The sequence below is a fragment of the Oryzias melastigma genome, linkage group LG8 (assembly GCF_002922805.2).
Source record: "Oryzias melastigma strain HK-1 linkage group LG8, ASM292280v2, whole genome shotgun sequence".
In the NCBI taxonomy this organism is placed as follows: Eukaryota; Metazoa; Chordata; class Actinopteri; order Beloniformes; family Adrianichthyidae; genus Oryzias; species Oryzias melastigma.
In genome coordinates this window covers 6,897,346-6,907,271 of record NC_050519.1, presented here as the reverse complement: position 1 = coordinate 6,907,271, position 9,926 = coordinate 6,897,346, and the positions used below count along the sequence as shown (strand labels likewise).

Below are 9,926 nucleotides of genomic sequence, written 5' to 3'. Positions count from 1 at the left end.
TTTGAAATTAGCCAAAAAAGCTAGCACATTGCTTAAATACTCGCTAAATAGCCTAAAGTTCCTCAGTCAGCTAAATTAGTCAAAAATGTTAGCCTGGTGCTAAACTAGATCACATGAACAGATGAATGATAGGACACGGGGGAGGGGTTGCTCTACACAAACAGTTAGAAAAAGTTTTTAAAAAAAGTAAAAAAAAATAAAAATTTAAGTGAAAAAAAAGAAATAAAAATTATAAATACTTAGGGGCTCCGTAAAAAAAAATTGACGTAAAAAACAAAAAAAAAAAGTTCTAGTTTCTAAAGAAACACACCAGATAGTAACTGTTTTTTTTCTCCAAAAATGCGCACCAGTTACTATCTGTTACTAACCGGAATTCTTTTTTTAATTATTATTTCAACTTTTGGGGGAAAAAAATGATTTCAATTTTTTTCCTTTGATTTCCCTTTTTGGGGTTCCGTACGCTTGGGAGTAATACACACAATCAGTATCTTTAAAAACATGTTTTCTAAATGTTACCCACCGTTTTGTTGAGCAGACAGTTAAAGGGTCAATAATTATTGCAAGAAGAAGAGTTGACTTCCAAAGTAAAAGTAAAAGTTAAAAAAAAAACCCAGATATTAAATAATTTCAAGCTAGTATTTAGAAGAAAACATTAAAAAGTCCAGTTCTTTCCCTCTTTTCACTGGTAAAATATTTGAATATTCAACGGTATTTTGACAAAACCGCCGTTTTACACACTAAGCATTTATTTTTGCAGCAGGTCGGCACATTTACCTTTCGCACAAGCAACCCTCCAGTGAAAAATCGTGTTTGTGTCAAATCTGTCAGCCACTCTGTGAGCCGAGGACCACGGCTTGAAACTCAAATATCAAAAGGTAAGTTGGGGTCAATCTGTCCCACTGTGGAAGACGACGTGTTCCAAGGACGGGGGGTATACAATCAAATAATCAACATTAACAAAATGAGCAGAGATTCTAGTTTTATAAAATTGATTGAAAATTGTGAAACTGCAAATAGAAAAAAGAACCTAAAAGGAGTTTATTCTTTAGGGAGAGCGAGCTCTCCTTCAGGGATGTAGTGAGGAGTTTCTCATGAAAGTCTTTGAATAGAGTTGCTGCTCCAGGAGACAGCTGAGGTGGTTTGGACATGCAGTCAGGATGCCTCACAGGCGCCTTACGGGGAAGGTGTTTCTGACATGTCCCACCAGGAGGAGACCTTAGGGCAGAGACAGAACTCCCTGAAGGGATTACATCTCTTTGCTGACCTGAGAACGCCTGAGGCCATGTGTAGAAAACCGTGTAGATTCATGTATGCACAAAATCAGAATTACACATATGTTCTTTGAGGAGAAACTCCCCAACTTGGTCAGAAAGATGCAAGAGGAGGGAGAAAAACTTTACTGAAATTGGAAGGGCAAAACGAACTAATTTAAGTAAAGGAAATAATAAATGTTAAAAAAGATTTTTTCACTCTTATTTTTAAGCCAAAACATATAAAATGTGTATGTTTGTGTACATTTTTTCCTCAAAAATACAAGAATATGAGATGAGGATCAACACTCATCTATGGAGCTGCTGATGTACTGAGAGCAGGATGAAGATGAGGAGGAGGAGGAAGCTGCTTTCCTGTTGTGGTACAGAGAAAACTGCAGAAAGTATTAAGTGTACTCAAAAAATATAAATATGTAAGTAAAAAAAAACAAATAAGCACGTGTTTATTTTTAATTATGGTTTATTTTAAATAATATTTACTTTATTAATTTATTATGATGATTTTTAATTTTCTTTCTTTGTTTTAATCACCAAACTAGTTATGAGACTAAATTAGAAATATTTTAGGGGTGCAAAAGTTAGTTTTCTTTACAAATATGGCTACTTTGAAAAAAAATAAATGTATTCAAACTTTAAAAAAAGTATTATAACAGGTGGCTACTCGAAATTTCTCAACAATTGCTTCAATTGATCAACGGTTCAGAGTTTTGCAAAGCTGTAATGAGTCACACAATGAAAAAATAAACACAAATAGATTGAATTGCTGTAATAAATCAGATTTTATATATATATTTCTGTTACTTTTATAGTTTAGTTTGTAAATTGTTTTTTTAAAATGTACCAACAAAAGCAAAAACAGAATTCCCCTCATCCCTACTGTTTCTTTTCATTTGGTTCGGGTTGTCTCAGCTTAACAGAACTATTTATTTCCTTTTTTCGTTTATTTTCTTTTTTTAAACAGAAGAAGTCTCCAAAATGAGATTTTTTAAACAGTTTTACCTTTAGTAGAGGCCAAATTAGCCAAGAAGTTTCTCTTGCCTAATTACTAGCTGAACTCCAAATTAGCATAAAATTCCTCGGTAAATTAAATCATCCAAAAATGTTAGCATGTTGCTAAAATACAAGCTAAACACTAAATTAGCCTAAAAACTCAAGTAGATAACAAATTGGCCAAAAATGTTAGTACATTGCTAAAATATTAGCTTAACTCAAAATTAGCATAAAAAAATTAATTAGAGGCCAAATTAGCCAAAAATAAATAAATAAATAAAAAGCTAGCTCATCGCTCAATTACTAGCTGAGCTCCTCAATGGCCTAAAATTCCTCAGTAAACTAAAGTTAACAAAGTTAGCCTTGTTCTAGAATAGAAGCTAAATTCTAAATTATCCCAAAAAAAAACTTCAGTAGATAACAAATTAGCCGAAAACATCTGCATGTTGCTAAATTATTAGCTCAACCCCAAATTAGCATAAAATTCATCAGTGAACTAAATTAGTAAAAAATGTTAGTCTGTTGCTAAAATAGAAGCTAAACTTTAAATTAGCCTAAAAACCCCAGTAGATAACAAATTAGCTGAAAACCTCAACGTTTTGCTTAAATCTTAGCTAAACTCCAAATTAGCATAACATTCCTCAGTAAACTAAATAGTCAAACATGTTTGTCTGTTGTTAAAATAGAAGCTAAACTTTAAATTAGCCTAAAAACCCCAATAGATAACAAATTAGCCAAACATTTTAGCATGTTGCTAAAATAGTAGCTAACAAGCAAACAGATGACTGAAATTCTGGATCTTGGATGAACAGCTCAGCAAACATTCACACTCTGACTACAGTAGCTTGTACAACACAATCATCAACTGATCTGCTAAAGGCCAAGTGTCGACTTTGACAAAGGCCAAACCGCTTTTCACTTTCTTTCAATCCCTTTCACTTGTGTCTTTGTCTTCCCGCCCGAGGATAGGTGCGCTTCATGTTGGTTCCATTTACAAGATTTATGTCCTACTTGTTAATACTTTGGTGAAATGATGCAAAATCTGACAAAAACATATTATTTTTACTGTCAGTTAATTACTAAACTCTTAGTTCAGGACGCTGTCAAAGCCAAAAGTCCAATAAAATACAAAAACATTTAAAAAAGAATGTAAATTAAAACATTTTATTGAATATTATGGGGTCAAATCAGCTTAAAAGTGAATTAAAAACAGGTCTATAAAAAAAAGGAGAATTTGAAAATAGTTCTTAACTTCAAAGTACTCAGAGTAAACTTGAACAATTAGAACATAAAATAAAAATATAGGCTCGAAACTTGAATAAAAAAAATCTAAAACTATTACCAAATACCAAATGAAAACTCATGTTTGTCAATTGATTCCTCATCCGAGCCGGTACCTGGCTCAAACATGGCTGGGTAGCTCCAACTTTGCACCGTTAATGTTAGTTTTGGGGGAGTGAGGGGCTGTAAGCTAGTGGGAGAGCACGTAAACAGATGGATGATGGGAAGAGGGGTGGACTTACTTTGAGTTAACAGTCCTTCCCAAAACTAACAGGAAAATTTCTAATGAATTCCTGCTAAAAGTATTCTCTAGAAAACAATTATTGTTGTTGTTATTTTTGGCTAAAAGTGTCAAAATCATAATTAAATTCTACTGGGAATGCCTTTTGAATAGCTCCAGAAATGATTGGATTGGCTCTTCAAAACTGGTATAAAATTTATGTTTTTTTCTCAAACGTAATATTTTAATTTTTCTAATTTTTTTAATTCATTTTAAGCTGATTTGTACGAATTAGGGCCACCATAATTAAAAAAAATAAGTAATATTACTAGTTTTTTCTCGTAAAATTACGACTTTAAATTCTGGAAATTAACGACTTTTAATCTTTAAAATGTAGGAGTTTTAATCTCATAAATTTACAAGATTTAAAGTAATAAATTTATGAGATTAAGAGTCATAAATTCAGCCTATGACTTTCAAAGTCATAAATGTACGACTTTATTCTCGTAATTTTACTAGTTTTTTTCTCGTAAAATTACGATTTTAAATTTCGGAAGTTAATGACTTTTAATCTTTAAAATTTATGACTTTTAATCTCAAAATCTACGAGATTTAAAGTTGTAAATTTACGAGATTAAGAGTCATAAATTCAGCCTATGACTTTTAAAGTCATACGACTTTATTCTCATAATTTAGAAATTACGATTTTTTTCTTGTAAATTTACGAGATTTAAAGTCGTAATTTTAAAAATAAATATTTCTTTATAAAGTGGCTCTAATACTCTTCCGTAGATTTGACTCTATTGAATATTTCTAAATATTCCCAAAATTATTTGTATTTTAGGTGATTTTTCTGATATCTTGGGGATAATTGATCACATTGTAAATGTAATATTTGGATAAATTTGAAATTTATTTTCTGTTTCTTTGTTTTCTCAACAGAATTTCAATGAAATTATGAAAACACATGTTGGCATCAACGTCTGGAGGGAATAAATGTGCAGTCTACCTGAAGCTCTCACTCTGGCTCTCTCCACTTCTACAGGCCACTGGATTCTTCAAGGATAAAATCTCTCCTCCATGTCTATCTCTCCTGGGCTGTTTCTCTGTGGCGCCACGGGGGAACAGTGAGACCAAGAGTGAGCTTCCAAGAGCAAATTATGTACATTTAAATGAACCGTTTCCTTGAGTCTGCTCAGCTCAGCGCTGAAAGAGTTCAGATGGAACGGAGCTGGGATGGGAAGTAGAGAAGATGCGTGAGGGCTTTAGTGTGTGTCAGAGAATGTATCGGGGATACACAGGCTGCTGCTCAGAGCAGCCAGAGTAAAACTTGAGTGGACCCCAGGCCCTCGCTTAGCCCTAATAGCTTTCCTGTCCATGTCCTCCCGCTGCATTAGAGTTACATTTCCACTATGTTTTCTCCTTTATATATTTATTTATTCTATTTTCTATCCTGCCTAAATGCTTCATCCTGTCAGTCACTTTCGCTGCAACGGAGTCTACCATCGACGGAGGGGAAGTTTCTGCCACTGTGAATAAAAAAAATATAAAAAAATAAAAAAAATTCACACCTGTGGCTTGACTTTACATTCAGACAATGCATCACAGAGCTTCCTTTGTTTGTCAGGCTGTTACATTATTTACCTCCTCCCCTTCCCCGTCCACCTGGTCGTCTGAATGCCATTTATCATCCCAGAGAAACCTCGTGTCTGCTACAACTCCAAAACCTGATGAATAAGTAAACTCGCTTCTCCACATCACAGCGCACATCCTTTCACAGAAAAAAATGAACAAAAATTGAATTTTAAATTGAAATGCACAAAAAAAATGTTTGACAATTCTAGAGGCAGAAAAGTTTGACGTCATCAAGCTCTGAGCTCTGGTATAGAAGCCCCGCCCATCTTGTTGTGTTAGCTTTAGCGTAGCTCGTGGGTGCATTGCTTTCAGTTGTCAAAAATCTCCTGGCCACTTGGTACTGGGTCGCAGACACAAAAAATAATTTATTTTTCAAAGCCTCCCGGATTCTGTTCACAACATCCGTCTTGATCTCATGACTTACAGCAGCTACCGTCATGGATCGCTAAGCTAGTAGCTAAAGGCTAAAAACAAAAACTAAGCAGTAAAATGTGTTTGGAAAGTTTCTCTGGGGAGAAAAGATGAAACCGAAGGAGAGCCTTCGACTTTTTAGAACTATAGAACAATAAAACTCCTCTTTACAGACAAAACCGGGAGTTTACCTCCACATACAGAATTATTTCGACCGTTCTCATGGAGTTGTGTCTAATATGTGGTGACAGACTCTTGACGGTTTCACTCACAGATAATAACGTTACTAACACCGTGGTCGATTCATGTTTATTATTATTTTTAGAAAATACCAGAATTATTTTATTTTGGTTTATTTATCCAACACACCTTAAAAATTGGACGTAGCTGGAGCTAGCGGCCGGTTGTTAGCCTCTACTTTAAAGGGAAACCAAACAGGACCTCCATTATCAGCCCTGATTTGAAAAATGCTAAAAATGGGGCGGGGCTAGTGGAGCCGGTGTGGCGCCACGAACGCTCCCCCTCCTAGAATGTGTTTCCCCGGTCTCAGGTGTTGTTGATTTGTTTTGTAACACTCATATTGTGTCGGGGATACACATTCTGGCAGGGGGAACGTACCTCGGCACTACACCGCAGCAGTTAAGGGTTTGATAGTGGTAAACTACCGCTAGCATCATAATCTAAAAAAGGCCAACGTATTAAATAAACAATCCCGAGTAAAGTGTTTGCAGATGATGACATGAAATTTCTGGGACTTACATCAGTGTGACCAATCACAAATTCAACTGCAATACCTCATTTCAAGATGTAGGGGGCAGAACTCATGTTGTTTTTGTCTATATTTTCAGGAATTAAGTTAATTTGTCCAAAAATTGGCAACAGACAGAACCTTTAAAGCCTCATTTATAGAGGTCAACAGCCAAAAAAAGTTGATTTGGTGTTTGGTTACCCTTTAGCGTTAAAGTGAAAATCTTCATTGCAAAGTTCAAACCAGCCGTGAACATTTCCCAGAGAGTGGAGATTCAATCAAAATAAGTTGCTGGTTTGTGGAAACTTGTAAAAGGGACATTTGAGAATTTTCCAACAACAGGACTAAATTAAATTTAGAAACTTTAGCATAGAAAAATTTCCTTTGTGTTGAAAAAATGCCCAATGAAGGAGAATTTATGTAAAGACAAAATATGGCCTGAAGGATAATAGAGTCTGGATGTTAAAATAGCATTCTATGAGGAAAAAAAAAAATCATAGAAGGTTTCTTTTATGGGATTTTTTTTTAGATTCAGAAACAACTGAGAGAGATATAGTATTACCTTTCCATCAAACTCATTTTGACAGGTGACCTTTGACCTCCACATTCCAAAGTGATGACAATTTGATATCAAGTTTATATAAAGTTTATATCAATTTGATATAAAGTTTATATAAAGTTTATATCAAATTGTTACATCATCACTTTGGAATGTGGAGGTCAAAGGTCACCTGTCAAAATGAGTTTGATGGAAAGGTAATACTATATCTCTCTCAACTGTGTCATCTGCATAAAAATATCAATATTTTTAGACTTTTTAAAAATAAATTTATTGTGGTAGCATTTATTTTGAAATATCTGGAAGCTAAAAAATGAAACTTCTGCCAAATTTAGACTGGTCTGTGAAAATATTGTCTAATTTAAACTGGTCCGTGGCTTGAAAAAGATTGGGGGCCACCGGGTTATATAACGCAGAGACCTTTGTGGAGTCTCTTGTTAGATTACAGTGGTTCCTCCTTGGTTCTTGGCCGTTACACTATCAGCTAAAGCTTCCAGTACAGCCATTCTCGGAGTTCCTGTAGATCCAACAAACTTAATACAGCCAAATGTGATCCGCTCTGAGCTATTCAATTACTTTTCCCGGCTGGGATCCACACCCTGCGGCTGCCGCGTGGAGCTCCAGGCTCCCTGCAGCCGAACTGTCATTTCCCACCGTTACAAAATTGAATCCCTATTTGCCAATTAGAAAAGAAAAAAAATGGAAGTTGTCATTTTTTTTTTTTTTTTTCCTCCTCTCTTCTGAATCTCTGATTTTGTTTCGGAGAATGAGTAAATATGTGTGTTTAAAGGTAACAGATTGTGTGAAAACAATCCCATGGGGGAAAGCAAGTTTTAGGTGCACTAATACCAACAATGCTTTAAAGTGCAGGCATACCCTGGATGAAATATCTGCTGTGTCTGCCAGGAGACAAATCTATTCTCTGCTTTCAGTAAAATACTGTCTATGCGGCAATATCTTATTTGTAGGCTGAGACCTAAGTCTCACAGGGACCAATTGAAGCCAGTTCTTCCCGTCCTTTTGCTTTGTGTGTTAATTACAAGAGTCACAAAGAGTGATGGTTTAACAAAGAAGGTTATAAGATGAGGTTAGTAGTGTCTCTTACTTGGTCTTTTTTTTTTAATTATCGAATTTTTTTCACTTCTTCTTCCTCTGCACTGCAGCTTGTGTGCAACTCAGCTGAGGCTGAATATTAAAATCATGAGCTTTCATAAATGATAATGGATGTCTTGGGCAAATTTCCAACTCCTCCAGAACTTTGTGTTCCAGGTAGCACCAGCAGATGTACATGGAGGTTACATGGAGCCTTTTTATTCTCTCCCACTATCCCTCTGGCCCTTTAGGGGATTCTCTTTAAAGATTCTTTTGCTTTCAAGCTTTTTCTGTCCTTTTCTTTATGTTGAGAAACACATAAGGCAGTGTTTCTTCAGAGATGACAGAGCCAGTGATGCAAGGCCAGACACTGTGAAGAAGAAGCGCCTAAAGAGGTGGGCTAAATTAACATTCATTACCATAAAAAACAACTTAAAATTTCTTTAACTTTATATCGTTCTTTTAACCTTATTTTCCATATAGGAGAAGACTATTTTTTACTTTTTCCTTGCGTTACAGATGTTCCTCCCTGGGCTCTTATAGTTTTTTCTCCTTTGAAAAAAATAAACTGTGTGAGCAAATGTGCTGCGCTGTTATAAACAGGTTATTCCTCCAATTATAGGGTATTTTATAGCTGAGATATGCAGAATATTTCCAGCGGGTGCTCAGTAACACATAACATTATGCATTTTCATTCACCCGTGGAGTACGGATGTGACTCGGTACTGGTCAGCTAAATGAGTTCAATTTAAGCTTGGTTGCGTTGCACGCCCTCGTCCGCCCTCTGAGTAACCCAATTAGTCTTCAAATGAGACGTCAGCTCGTCGGGCCCTTTGTCTCGTTTCACACAAACTGGAGGTAATTCACTGAGGAAAGACACAACAGCTCTCTTACAGACCCACTTTTTGTGTTTTTAGCATGTAGCATTTTTCTCATAGTAAAGTAAAAACTGTATTTGAGTATTTCTTAATTCAAAGCACGTTGGATCAGAAAACTGGATGCTTGAAAATGCTAGGACTAATGACGCAGCTGCTGAAATGGGCGTGCCAAAGTTTCCCCTTCCCCCGCACATTCCGGTCCAGTCACACTTAGGAGACATGATGAGCGTTCACCAATTGTTACTCTGGCTAAAACTGTACGACTGGATTGATCCAATGTTGCTCGTCGTTATTTTTGCAATGCTAAAGTTAGCTTGAGGCTATAAGCTCACATGTGGCACGCAAACCAGAACTGTATTTCTCATAAGCTACTGCCGCTGTGTGTGAATTATGACTTAAAAAACAATAAATTCTTTGTGATTTTGGCTAAAAACTGGATAATTATAATTCAAAAATCACTGGGAACCCTTTTACTATTAAAAAGATATTTTTGGAGTGGAACTTTAAGAATGCTTAGCTAACGTGAACACATTAAACCCTTAAAAATTGTGTTTTTAAACCCTAAATCAACTTTTTTGTCTTCTATAAACGGGGCTTTAAAAGTGATGACTATTGGTACTTGACAAGTTTTTGACAATTTAAAATGAACTTGTATGATTCTAAAAACAATGGTCTCTGTGTGCTGCCCCCTACAGGTTGAATTTAGGTATTACAGTTGAATTTCATGATTGGTTAAACAATTTAAGTCTCACGTCATGATCTGCAGCTCCAGTAATGATAACAGTCCCGCCCTCAAGCTCCACCCCTCTGATGGGATTTTCAAATTCCGCCTGTGGGTGGA

The 9,926-nt window shown here is 35.6% G+C and overlaps 1 long non-coding RNA gene across 1 annotated transcript in view; it reads right to left on the bottom strand.

Annotated features, from left to right (window-relative positions):
• The window catches only part of LOC112146955, an 11,383-nt gene extending 5,381 nt beyond the window's left edge, over positions 1-6,002 (bottom strand). Inside the window, exon 1 of the long non-coding RNA XR_002919345.2 lies at positions 4,772-6,002. This is a non-coding gene — a long non-coding RNA (uncharacterized LOC112146955). The remainder of the gene's footprint in view (positions 1-4,771) is intronic.
• Positions 6,003-9,926: the final 3,924 nt, after the last annotated feature.